Source organism: Macaca fascicularis, chromosome 8 (assembly GCF_037993035.2).
Source record: "Macaca fascicularis isolate 582-1 chromosome 8, T2T-MFA8v1.1".
Classification (NCBI taxonomy): Eukaryota; Metazoa; Chordata; class Mammalia; order Primates; family Cercopithecidae; genus Macaca; species Macaca fascicularis.
In genome coordinates, this window is record NC_088382.1 from 90,214,005 (window position 1) to 90,227,594 (window position 13,590).

The window sequence follows — 13,590 nt, forward strand, 5'->3', positions numbered from 1 at the left end:
GCTGAGGCAGGTGGATCATGAGGTCAAGAGTTCAAGACCAGCCTGGCCACGATGGTGAAACCCTGTCTCTACTTAAAAAAAAAAAAAAAAAATTAGCTGGGCGCGGTGGCAGGTGCCTGTAATCCCAGCTACTTGGGAGACTGAGGCAGGAGAATTGCTTGAACTCAGAAGGCAGAGGTTGCAGTGAGCTGAGATCGCGCCACTGCACTCCAGCCTGGGTGACAGAGTGAGACTCTGTCTCAAAAAAAAAAAAAAAAGAAAAGAAAAAAGGGCACAAATTCAGGCTGCCATTCCAGAAAGTGAGGAGGTTTTCTTGATTTCTTATACAAAACAGGTTGCTAGAAGGTCAAGGCCAGGAAAGTTTGGTTTGAAGTGCTGGCCCTCACTGAGGTGGGGTTTGGACTAAGAAAGGACCCCTAGTTTGCTAACGGAGTTCCAGTGATGGTTGAGTTCCCAGCGCTCTGACAAGGGAAGTAGAGATTAGTGCAACGGTAGCATATGGGAAGGATTTGGAAAGGAAGGTTTCCTGGAGGAAGTCCTTTCTAAGCTGAGATCTAAATCATGGAGATGGAATTTCAGGTACAGGAGTGGGATGGGAAAGAAGTGAGGTGCGCTGGTGTGTGGAGCATGGAGGAGAAGCTTTTATGCAAAATATAGTTAATGAAGGTGTGTTCTAGGAACTGAATGTAATTTGAAACAGTGTGCAAGTTGCGGGGGAAGGAGTGATTGAGAGGAAGCTAGAGGTGTGCAACCAATTATGAAGGACAAGCTCAAGATTTAGCTGAGGATAAGGGGATCCAATGAGGGTTTTAAGGATAATGATTGGTTGATAAATATCAATTGGGTGTCAGTGTGAAGAATGGATTGGAGGGGTCAGGAGGTAAAAGGCTGTTGTAATAAGAAAGTGATAGATAGTGATGAACTGAACTAAGGTAGTGTTGGTAGAGTGGGTGGAAATGGATGGATTAGGAAGTGAAATTAGTAAGACTTGATATGTGTTTGGAAGAAGGGAGTGAGGGAGAATAAGGAATCCAGCGTCCTTCTAGGTTTCTGATTTAAAGAGGAGGTAGATGATATGTCTGTTCTGTAGGTAGGATGGCACCCAAGAGAGCTGATGCAGTGATCTTTGCATTAGGCCATGCTCCTTCCTCTCTACTGCAGGTCATGCTCTGGTGAGAGGGAAGTCCGGGCAGTCAAAGGGCAGCTATGAATTGAGTACGACAGTCATGATTTCCCAAGGCAGTCCTGTTCTATGCCTACTGATGTCTCATCTGGTTTATCATTTTTCTGGAGAACAGCATCCAGTTTGGACCATAAGTTATAGTCACCTACTTATATGGGTGACTGCCCTTAGAAGGAAAAATGTTAGTTATTTTCTTATTTTAAAATTATTAATAAATTTTTAAAAATATTATTATTTTTAGAGATAGGATCTCACTTTTGTTGCCCAAGCTGGAGTGTGACGGTGCCATCATAGTTCACTGCACCCTCAAACTCCTGGGTTCAAGCAATCCTTCTGCCTCAGCCTCCCAAGTAGCTGGCACTATAGGTGTGCCACCAAACTTTGCTAATTGTATTTTTTGTAGAGTTGAGGGTCTTACTTTGTTGCCAAGGCTGGTCTCGAACTCCTGGGCTCAAGCGATCCTTCCTTTTGGGCCTCCCAAAGTACTGGGATTACAGGCTGAGCCATTATGCCCAGCCTAGCTCTTTTCTTGAACACAAATTTTACTGGGGTTGCAGATATAAGGTAGTGTGTGAAAGAGATGAGTTGTGTAAAAAAATTTAGTAATGAATAATCCATTATTCATATCATTTATCTGAGTAAAATTACTGTGGTAGAAATTCTAAGTTATATCTATTCCAACTGAAGAAAGTTACTGAACTTTGGAAATTATTTCATGAAGTACTATCTTGGGTACATTAAACAAAAGAAAAAAACGGAAATCATTTCACCGTAACCTGTCACTTTATTTTTTAAATTGTGAGTATTAGTGATTCTAAATACTATAAAGAGGTGTAATAAATCATGGCCATGGCTACAGTAGTGTACATTTTTTGAGGAGCTTTTTTTTTTCCACATGGATGTGATTTAATGTAGAAGAGATTATTCTTAGGATATAATTGGGCTTTACTCCAAAGTGGATGAAGCTCAATTGTATTCTAAAGTGAATAGTTGATTCCAGGGCTATGGGAAAGATTTCCTGGATCTCTGAACTGGTGAGACTGTTCTATAGCTCCATGTTAAAGTCTTAAAATCCATTTAAATTTTTTTTTATCTAGAAGCCTCATTTGTATATTTGTAGCCCACCTCCTTCCAAAAAGTATCCAAGATATCTCAAAAAGATTGAGTCCCCATTAGAAACCAGTTTTTCATAGTAGTTGGTATGTTTCTAACCCCAAATTTTATTTGAAAGCTAACTTATACAGGCTGCCTTGTTATTTCATTTTCAAACAGATTGCATTCCAAAAATGCATTTCAGGGTTGGCTCTTTGAAAATTGGAATACATTTTTTTCAGAAACATTGTGATGGTTGAGTTCCCAGGCTACTGCACAAAAACCTGGTCAACTTTGGATGTATACTACTCATTTGAATTCTGGGTTCTAGAAGTATTACTGAGAAGAGTGGAATAAATAGAGCTTTACCCCCATTTTCTATATAAAGAGGAAAATTCCAGAAAATGTGAAGTCTGCCTTGTTATCTCCACCCTTTTCTTCATGTTTCTCTCTCCTGCTGGTGTTTCACCAGGGCCTCTGTCCTGGCCCAAGGCAGCACTGCTTCCCTCCATTTGGGCCTGTTCCAACTCCTACATAATGTCATATTTCCTAACGATTGCTTCTTTCTTCCCTAATAAAACTTCGATGCCCTCAGCATAGTTATCTTAACTTCCCATTAAAGCATTGAACACCCATATGTGAATGACTAATGAATTCCGAATATTTGCAGAGCTATTTTATTTATTTATTTTTTTTGAGACGGAGTCTCGCTCTGTTGCCCAGGCTGGAGTGCAGTGGCCCGACCTCGGCTCACTGCAAGCTCCGCCTCCCAGGTTGACTCCATTCTCCTGCCTCAGCCTCCCGAGTAGCTGGGGCTATAGGCGCCCGCACCATGCCCGGCTAATTTTTTTGTATTTTTTAGTAGAGAGGGGATTTCACCGTTTTAGCTAGGATGGTCTCTATCTCCTGACCTTGTGATCCACCTGCCTCGGCCTCCCAAAGTGCTGGGATTACAGGCGTGAGCCACCGCACCCGGCCTGCAAAGCTATTTTTAAAAAGACAGGGAATATATATTATTTCAAACATGTATGATATGGGGGAAAGAACGTTGTGCAATTGAGTAATAGAAAAGGGGTAAATTCAGGTTAGGATAAGGCAATTTTAGACTAGGGCTTCCAGAGTTAGATTCTTTAAATTCCTAGTTTTATTTGTTTGTTTGGTTATAGTCTCTGCCTTTCCTTTTAAATGAGAGCAACAACTAACATTAGCATATCACTTTATAAATACTACGATATACATTTGAACTGGTAAGGGATTATATCTATTTAACAGAAAAGGAAACCGAGGCTCAGAGAAGGTAAATGCTTACTCAGGATCTCTAGCTAGTAGGGTTGAAGTTCAGATTGAGAATCCGGTTTCTAACACTCCTCTTCTGTGCTAGTTCTGACACATTAGACTGTCAGAGGTTCCAAAGTTCCAAATATCTCCACGTTTATAGTTTAGGCTCTGGCACCGCTGCAAAGAGAAGAGCATGGAAAGTCAGGGATTTAGTTCAGCAATGCCATTCCTAACGCAGTTTCTGTCAGAATTTAGATGTGCCTCCTTGGCCAGGCACAGTGGCTCATGCCTGTAATCCCAGCACTTTGGGAGGCCAAGGCAGGTGGATCACTTGAGGTCAGGAGTTCGAGACAAGCCTGGCCAGCATAGTGAAACCCTGTCTCTACTAAAAATACAAAAATTAGTTGAGTGTGGTGGCATGCACCAGTAGTCCCAGCTACTAAGGAGGCTGAGGCCGGAGAATCACTTAAACTTGGGAGATGGAAGTTGCAGTGAGCCAAGATTGTGCCAGTGCACTCCAGCCTGGGCGACACAGCAAGACTCTGTCAAAAAAAAAAAAAAAAAAAAAAAAAGATGTGCCTCCTCTTGTCAGAAATGGGTGCTATGCTAATAGCTGACGTAAACAAGATTTGGTCAGAAGGGAGTGGGGAAATGGAGTCAGGAATAAACGGAAGCATTTTGCATATTAGAGAATATATACTTTATATGTGTATATATATAATAATCACTTTACATTGCATATCATCATCAAAAAACATAGATCAATATCTTCCATAAATATTTTTCAGTGTTCCATTATTGATAAGACAATGAAATTATGTATCCTATAAATGTCAGTGTTTAGGAAACTTTAAGAGGTGGAGAACATACGCTTGCTGAAATAGGGAAGAAATGAAAAGTAAAATTTAAAAACAGAGGCACAATTCAAGAAGCTATGATATTTGTGGTCACAATGAGAATGAAAATGAAGCCCAGTCAAACATGTATCCGTATGTTTGGAGAAATGCCCTAATGGCAAGCTTTGCACATGGCAAGGAACCTTCCTTTCTATTCCTAAATGACATGCATGGATGTGTTAAACAGCCTTGGGTTACTTCTTGTTTGGGGCCAATCCAGTTGATCATCAGTGAAAAAGATGACATAGGAAAACACAGATGCCCAGAAGTCCTGGCCACAGCTTTGGAAGTGAAATGCTGAGGGGACCATTTAGGTATGCCTCAGGGGTGCTTAAATGTATAAACCCCTGAATGGGCTGGGCGTGGTGGCTCACGCCTGTAATCCCAGCACTTTGGGGGTCTGAGGTGGGTGGATCATTTGAGGTCAGAAGTTTGGCCTGGCCAACATGGTGAAACCCCATCTCTACTAAAAATACAAAAATTACCTGGGCGGTAGTGGTATATGCCTATAATCCCAGCTACTTCGGAGGCTAAAGCAGGAAAATCCCTTGAGCCTGAGAGGTGGAGGTTGCAGTGAGCCGAGATTGAGCCACTGCACTCCAGTCTGGGCAAGAGAGTGAGACCCTGTCTCGAAAAAGAAAAAAAAAACAAACCTGAACACCTTGCTTTGGGCTGCCTAGTACTAGAAGTGCTCTGAAAAAAGTGATGGGGAAAGAGCCAGAGGCAAATAATTTACTCTTCATGTTAAAAACGTTTGCAGGGACACCTGGATTTAAAAATAATATTAGGGTGGAGCGCAGTGGCTTAAGGCTATAGTCCCAGCTACTCGGGAGGCTGAGGCAGGAGGATCGCTATAGGCCAGGAATTCAAGGCTGCAGCGAGCCATAATTGTGCCACTGCTCTCTGGCCTGGGTGACAGAGCACTGCCCCCAACCCTCCCATCTTTATTTTTTTTTTTTTGAGACAGAATCTCACTCTGTCACCATGGCTGGAGTGCAGTGGCATAATCTAGAATACAGCCTCTGCCTTCCAGGCTCAAGCAATCTCCCAACCTCAGCCTCTCCAGTAGCTGGGACTACAGGCTCAGGCCACCATGCCCAGCTAATTTTTGCATTTTTAGTAGAGACAGGGTTTCATCATGTTGCCCAGGCTGGTCTTGAACTCCTGAGTTCAAGTTATCCTGCCTTGGCCTCCCACAGTGCTGGGATTACAGGCGTGAGCCATCATGCACAGTGACCCCTGTCTCTAAATAATAATAATAATAATAATAATAGACAAACATTTATCAAAAGCTGTTCAATAACGAAAAACCTTCGCAACTGAGTGATGAAAGGAAGGTGCTAGACTATTGCCTGCATTCAAAAGAGATGAGTCATAGAATCTTACCGTGGGAAGGAAAGAAAGGTTCTTGTCAAGGGGAGGGAGGAGTGGGCAGAAAGAGCAGGGAGGGTTGTGGTAGGTTTTTAAAAATTGCTGATAATCTATCAAACCTAGGTTGGAGAAGAACATCCCAACAATGAAAATGTTAATCCACTTACTTTAAACAAAGGCTAGGCATTTAAGTAGGCAGATAGGATGGAATTTGATACCATTTGGGGGTGATTGGATCTATTTGAAATTCAGAACCCCCTCAAAGAATGTTAGGGCTAAATTGGGGCAAAATAAGCATTTTTTCATTTTGTTTTGAATTTTATTTTGGCAGGTGGAAGGACTTCTTGTTTGTATAGAAGTACCCTTGGCTTTATTAAAGTGTAGGAAAATTCACTAATATCCATTTACTGTACTGCATTTTATTAGTAAAAGAAAGATTTTAAAATGAAAGAGGTAGTCATATACATTGGTAATTCTTAATATTCTTTACTCAGGTAATTTGTCATTATTTATTTAGACATGAAAATACTATGAGCCTCTATAACCTTAAGTGTCAGTGCAAATTATTATTTTGTTCTGTTTTTTTCCACCAACAATCTTTGCATTGTGCTAGCACATAATTCTCACAGTTTAATAAAGGAGCTTCTTTTGTATTTTAAGAGCTGTGCAGAGCAAGTACTGTATATCTTTAAATGTAAATAATATATAAATTATGTTTTCACCAAATTACATTAAAATCTGCTATCTAAATACATTTATGCTAAGCGTCCCATATCTTTGGTTTAATGAATATTTGTTGAATTCTTATATTGAGAATTTAAGAACAAAGTAGTTTTTTCTGAGAGCGGATTTAGTTAGATAAGACAGGTGATACAGTACAGATTTAAAAAACAGATATAATTAAGTCCACTGGTAGCAGAATAACTTAACATTATACAATCCTTCTGGTTCCATAAGACTCAGAAGTGTGATACTAAAACTCAAAATATACAAGCATTTTATAGTTTACTGAGCTTGTTAAATTCATTATTTCATACGGTCTTCATAATTTCTGTCTCCAAAATATCCCTTAAGTATATCTACTCCTCTCTGTTGACACTGCATTCCTTAGTCCAGGCCTTCAACATTGCTACCCTGGGCTATACTCAATGGCTTTTACTTTATTCCATTCTCTATACAAATGGTAGAATAATTTCTCAGAGTGAAACCAGACCATGTCACAACCCTCTTGCTGTCCCACAACCCTTAGAATAATCTCCATGTACCTTACTATGGCTGTAGGGCCGTACAGATCTGGCTCTGCCTTCTCTCTAACATCATCTCACCTCATTCTCCTCAATCATCCACTTCACTCCTGACAAGCATCTTCTTTCAACTCCTCCAATATTACAGTATTTTCCATCTCTGGGTCTTTATGTACACTATTCTGTTTCAAAAACATATTCCCTGCCTAAAATATTATTGTACTCATTCTTATCCAAAGTTTCTCTTTCATTCAGCCTGGGCAACACAGCAAGACCCTGTCTCTACAAAATTTTTTTTTTTTTTTTTTGAGATGGAGTCTGGCTCTGTCGCCCAGGCTGGAGTGCAGTGGCCAGATCTTAGCTCGCTGCAAGCTCCGCTTTTTGGGTTCACTCCATTCTCCTGCCTCAGCCTCCCAGGTAGCTGGGACTATAGGCGCCCGCCACCTCGCCCGGCTAGTTTTTTGTATTTTTTAGTAGAGACGGGGTTTCACCGGGTTAGCCAAGATGGTCTCGATCTCCTGACCTCGTGATCTGCCCATCTTGGCCTCCCAAAGTGCTGGGATTACAGGCTTGAGCCACCGCGCCCGGCCTCTACAAAATTTTTTTAAAAAATTAGCCAGGCATGGTGTTGGGCACCTGTGGTCTCACCTATTTGAGAGGCTGAGGTGGGAGGATGGCTTGAGCCCAGGAGGTCGAGGCTGCAGTGAGCCTTGTTTGCATCACCGCTGCACTATAGCCTGGGTGACAGAGTGAGACCTGTCTAAAAAATAAAAATAAAAAGTTTTGGCTGGGCACGGTGGCTCATGCCTATAATCCCAGCACTTTGGGAGGCCGAGGCAGGTGGATCACGAGGTCAGGAGTTCAAGACCAGCCTGGCCAAGATGGTGAAACCCCGTCTCCACTAAAAATACAATTAGCTGGGCATGATGGTGGGTGGCTATAATTCCATCTACTCGGGAGGCTGAGGCAGAGAATTACTTGAACCCGGGAGGTGGAGGTTGCAGTGAGCCGAGATAGTGCCACTGCACTCCAGCCTGGGTGACAGAGAGAGACTCCATCTCAAAAACAACAACAACAAAAAGTTTCTCTTTCCTGCTCTCTTGTTTTTTTCATAACATCTGTCACAATTTGTAATTGCTTTATTTTCAATTGAGTTTTTTTTTTCTGTTTTCTTTCTAGATTCATGAGCATAGAGACTATATTGATCTTGTTCACTGATGAATGCCTAGTACAGAGCTGCTAAGTAGTAAATATGCAATAAAAACTCATTACATGGGAGCCAAGCACAGTGGCTGACTCCTGTAATTCCAACACTTTGAGAGGCCAATGCAGGAGGATCGCTTGAGGCCAGGAGCTCACGACCACCTGGGGCAACAGGGCAAGACCTCATCTCTACCAAAAATTAAAAAGTCGGCCGGGTATGTGTCTCACACCTATAATCCCAGAACTTTGGGAGGCCAAGGTGGGCAGATTACCTGAGGTCGGGAGTTCGAGACCAGCCTGACCAACATGGAGAAACCCCATCTCTACTAAAAATACAAAATTAGCAGGGGGTGGTGGCACATGCTTGTAACCCCAGCTACTTGGGAGGCTGAGGCAGGCAAATTGCTTGAACCTGGGAGGCGGAGGTTGCAATGAGCTGAGATTGCACCATTGCACTCCAGTCTGGGCAACAAGAGTGAAACTCCGCCTCAAAAAAAAAAAAGTTAGCCAGGTGTGGTGGCAAGCACCTATAGGCCTAGCTATTTGGGAGGCTGAAGTTGGAGGATTGCTTGATCCAGAAGTTGGAGGCTATAGTGAGCTATGCTGGCAGCACTGCACTTCAGCTTGGGTAACCGAGTAAAATCATGTCTATAAAACTTATCTCTCTCTCTCTCTCTCTCTCTCTCTCTCTCTCTCTCTCTCTATCTATCTCATGAGAATTAGTAAATGAAGAAATGAACAGTAACCTGGTGAAGTGCACAGGTTTTTCAAAGGGGTCAATATTATTTACTAATGATCACATACCTTTTAAGTGGTGAACCAAATAGAAGTTAAGACCTTGTGATCAATGGTCTAAGGTTCAATTTTACTCACTGATTGGCTATCTAGCTATCTCCCACTCCTGCCACACACCTCTGTTGAGAAAATTACTTAATAATAGGAGCAAAGCTAAAAATAGGCATGAAACATGCAGGGCACAAATAATAAATTTGTTATGTTCCATACATGAACAATGAGCGACCAAATATGACAGCTGAGAAGGAGAGTCATTCCTCAATATCCACGGGGGATTGGTTCCAAGACCCCCCATGAATACCAAAATCCATGGATGTTCAAGTCCCTTATATAAAATGGTGTAGTATTTGCATATAACCTATGCACATCCTTCTGTATACTTTAAATCTAGTAGTCTAGATTATATCTAACACAATGTAAATGCTATGTATAATACCTAACACAATGTAAATGCTATTTATAATACCTAACACAATGCAAATGCTATGTAAATATTTGTTATACTGTATTGTTTAGGGCATAATGACAAGGAAAAAATGGGGGCCAGGCAAGTTGGCTCATGTCTGTAATTCCAGTGCTTTGGGAGGCCAACGTGGGAGGATTGCTTGAGCTCAGGAGTTTAAGACCAGCCTGGGCAACCATAGGGAGACCTATGTTAAAAAAAAAAAGTTAAAAAAAATAAAGAAAAAAGTGTACATGTTAAGTACAGATGTAATTTAAAAAAATTTTTTTTTCAGCTGGGCATGGTGGCTCACGCCTGTAATCCTAGTACTTTGGTAGGTCGAGGCAGGCAGATCACTTGAGGTCAGGAGTTTAAGACCAGCTTGACCAACATGGCGAAATCTCATCTCTACTAAAAATACAAAAATTAGCTGGGTATAGTGGTACATGCCTGTAGTCCCAGCTACTCAAGAAGCGGAGGCAGGAGAATGCTTGAACCCGGGAGGGAGAGGTTGTAGTGAGCCAAGATCACGCCACTGCACTCCAGCCTGGACAACAGAGTGAGACTCCATCCCAAAACAAAAAAACAAACAAAAAAATTTTTAATTTTTTTTCTTTTTTACATGAACCAGTTCTGTAATAATGAGTAACATTTTCATGTACCTCCTTTTCCATCCCTCTCTTTTTTTTTTTTTTTTTTGGCTATTTTATTTCTTCCTCAACTCCACCTTCGTAAAAATGTTTGATATGTATTTGGTGGAGGTGACTAATATATTCTCTGCATAAAGCATCTGGAAACTCTAAGAAAAAGTAAAGAGGAAAATAAATTTTTACAATTAAACTATGCACATAATTTTGTATCTTACTAAAACCTATTGTGGCACAAACATTTTCCCATATTACTAAAAATTCTTCAGAAACATGGTTTCTAATATCAATAAAAGAGATGATATTGATACAATCTTTTAAAATAACAAGTCCTGTTGTTCAATTACTCATTCATCTTACAATGATATGTTGAGAATACATTGTGTATTACACATTAATAATACCACCAAGCCTTAGGGCTTCAATCTGTTTTCCTAGAATTTAGTAGCCATCTTTTCACACTTTGAAGCTATATTGTAGACCTCTAGAATTTGAGCAGAATTACTCATTCTCTCCTCTGTGTTCCCATAGCATAGTGTTTATGACACTACTATGATAACTTCTGTTTTATATCATAATTAGTTAGGTATCTCTTTCCTTCTGTTGATTATAGACTCCCAAAGGGCAGAGGCTGTTGTTCATCCTTGTGTCCTCAGGGCCTAGGACAGGACCTGGAACTAAAGTGAATTTTTTTTTTGGCGGGGACAGAGTCTTGCTCTGTTGCCCAGCCTGGAGTGCAGTGGCATGATCTTGGCTCACTGTAACCTTCCTCCAGAGTTCTAGCGATTCTCATGCCTCAGCCTCCAGAGTAGCTGAGACTACAGGTGCGTGCGCCACTGCACCCAGCTTATTTTTTGTATTTCTGGTAGAGATGGGTTTCACCATGTTGGCCAGGCTAGTCTTGAACTCCTGGCCTCAACTGATCCACCCTCCTCGACCTCCTAAAGTGCTAGGATTATACGCATAAACCACTGCGCCCAGCCTAAATCTTGAAATTGTTTTAGTTATATCTGACTGCTTCTCATTTCCAGTAACAATTTACTCATCCCACAGATATACCCTGGGTGCCACTTTCTACCATGCATTGTTCTGGGTATGATACATAAAAACCTAACAGTAAACAGAACTGACCAGGCCCTTCCCTTTTGGATCTTATGTTCTAATAGAGGCAGACAGTCAATAAGCAAAGAAGCAACTAAACAAACAAGAAAATTATCACATAATGGTAAGTATTTCACAGAGAATTAGACAAAATGATAGGTAGAGAATGGCCACTTCAGCCTGATCATCAGAAAAGGCCTCCCTTTAGGATATTTCCCCTCTCTCTCCCTTCCTTTCTAGTTCCCTTGCCAACAGGCCTTCACCATCTCATGCCTACATTAATTATTACAACAGCTTGCTGGATGGGCTTCCGGACTCCCGAATCTACTCCATATCCTGCTGCTAGACTGATCTTCTGTTTGATTATTATGGAAAGAAGGGATAAGTCCTGTGGAAAATTGTAATTTTCTCCTTTGTTAAACACACAGCCTAAATTACAGAATTCAGATCTAATTTTTACTCACCAGACAGAAAACTTAATGACTCATTTAGTTAATAAGGGATTAAAATGGGAGAGATCTCTTTGAATTTTGGCTCTGAGACCTTTCTGATTAGAGTTTATGGAGAAAGAATTATACAGTATCATGGAGGGAGCAAGGACCGAGCCCTTTTTCTTTAACCTTTGAGGCTGGACAGAAAAGAACATTATTCATGGAGCTCCAATGAGGTGCTGTAAACTGTACTGAGTGTTTTATTTACCATCTATTATATAAACCTCATACTAACCCTCTAATTTTGTCTAAAGTCCCCATCCCAAGTAAGTGGTAGAGCAGTGACTAGAACTCAAGTCTGTCTGAGTACGAACCTTTTAACCTTATGAATTATTTGGTTACAAATGATATCCTGAGAAATATAAGAAAGATAAGCAAGAACTACAAATCAGTTGAAAGACAGCAGTACCTGGAACAATTATTCGTAGAATAAATGAATAAACAAAAATAAATAGGATAATTTACACATAAAGTAATCATTTAGGGAAATGGAAAGCGAAAGGAAGTAACCACAGTTAAAGATATTTGTCCATTCACTAATGCAGCAAATACTCATTAGTACTTACTCGGTGTCAGATGCTGCGCTTGGCATTGTGGGTATCATTCCTGCTCTGCTGAATCTTACAAGCTGGTGGAACAGGTAGATATTAATATATACGTGCTTTGAAAGAAAAACACAGCCTGTTTTGAGAGTTAGACCTGAGCCACTTTGGAGCATCCTTGGCGATTGATATTTAAGTTGGAACATTCAAGGTAAATAGGAGTTTGTTAGGCAAGGAAGGAGGTTATGAGCATTCACAGGTCTCAAGGCAGAAAAAGCAGTATGGTGTTGGAAGAACTGGAAGGGGAACACTTTGGATAGAACATGATGAAAAGAGTGGGGAGGTGGAGATCAGGGAGATCATGCAAGAACTTAAAGATTTTGAGCTTTATCTTGAGAGCAATGGGTAGACACTGAATGAGAGGCTTAAACCGAGGGACAAGACCAGATTTATATATATATATATATATATATATATATATATATATATTTTTTTTTTTTTTTTTTTTTTTTTTTTTTTTGAGACGGAGTCTTGCTCTGTCACCCAGGCTGGAGTGCTGTGGCCGGATCTCAGCTCACTGCAAGCTCCGCCTCCCGGGTTCCCGCCATTCTCCTGCCTCAGCCTCCCGAGTAGCTGGGACTACAGGCGCCCGCCACCTCGCCCGGCTAGTTTTTTGTATTTTTTAGTAGAGACGGGGTTTCACCGTGTTAGCCAGGATGGTCTCGATCTCCTGACCTTGTGATCCGCCCGTCTCGGCCTCCCAAAGTGCTGGGATTACAGGCTTGAGCCACGGCGCCCGGCCCAGATTTATATTTTAAAGAGCTCATATGTCTTCATGGTAGAGCACAAATTAGAGAGAAACCAATCTGAATGCAGAAATACTTCTTAGGAAGGGTCATTACAATAAGGAGGTGAGACTTGATAATGTATCCCATTGGTAGAGAGAACTGGAAGATTCAAGAAACATGTAAGAGGTAGAACAGATAGTATTTGGTGATTGATTGGATAAGAGTTTGAAGGACAAGTTTCTGGAATGACTGGTCATATTTCTAACGTAAATAATAACCTGGTGTTAGTTAATGGGATTAGGAACCCAGATGGAGTGATAAGTGTATAGGCGTTAATATCATAAATTCAATTTGAAGAAGTAAGCCATTGGAAGAATGCGGTTGGGGCTGGGAATATCAGCCAGTTGTGCTGAAGGAAGGTTTAAAACTCATTGGCTGATGACAGTGATCTCTAAACTGTTTTTTAGATTTCTCATGCCTATGAGTAAAAAAAAATTAGTAAGTAGCCCGATAAATT

At 40.9% G+C, this 13,590-nt stretch overlaps 1 long non-coding RNA gene across 1 annotated transcript in view; it reads right to left on the bottom strand.

The window, feature by feature from the left end:
• Positions 1-12,409, bottom strand: part of LOC123575225 (uncharacterized) — a 76,532-nt gene extending 64,123 nt beyond the window's left edge. The window contains exons 1-2 of the long non-coding RNA XR_006700428.2: positions 12,310-12,409; positions 3,585-3,730 (exon numbers count right to left, since the gene is read on the bottom strand). This is a non-coding gene — a long non-coding RNA (uncharacterized lncRNA). The remainder of the gene's footprint in view (positions 1-3,584; positions 3,731-12,309) is intronic.
• Between the last annotated feature and the right edge of the window lie 1,181 nt (positions 12,410-13,590).